Raw genomic sequence first — 307 nt, 5'->3', positions numbered from 1 at the left:
CAGAGGAATGATCTTCAGAGATCTTCAGGGATTGTGTGCAGGAAACACGCCACTAGTCATTATCAGCAGACCCATTAGTGTGTCTCCATTTGGTGCTGTAGATGGTTTTGTCAGATGCTGTTAGAAGTAGAAAGTTAATCACATTTTTTATTGGCGTAGCATTCATCTGTCTTGAAGATCTTAGGAAAATAATGTCACTGATCTAGATCTTGTTTCTGTAACCATTCATGTGCACCATTTATAAACCTTCACTTCTGAGGGATTCAGGTGAACACAGCTGCAGTTTGACACTAGGCAAGATTTTGTC

The sequence above is a fragment of the Haliotis asinina genome, chromosome 12 (assembly GCF_037392515.1).
Source record: "Haliotis asinina isolate JCU_RB_2024 chromosome 12, JCU_Hal_asi_v2, whole genome shotgun sequence".
NCBI lineage: Eukaryota > Metazoa > Mollusca > Gastropoda > Lepetellida > Haliotidae > Haliotis > Haliotis asinina.
Note: the sequence above shows the minus strand (reverse complement) of the source record.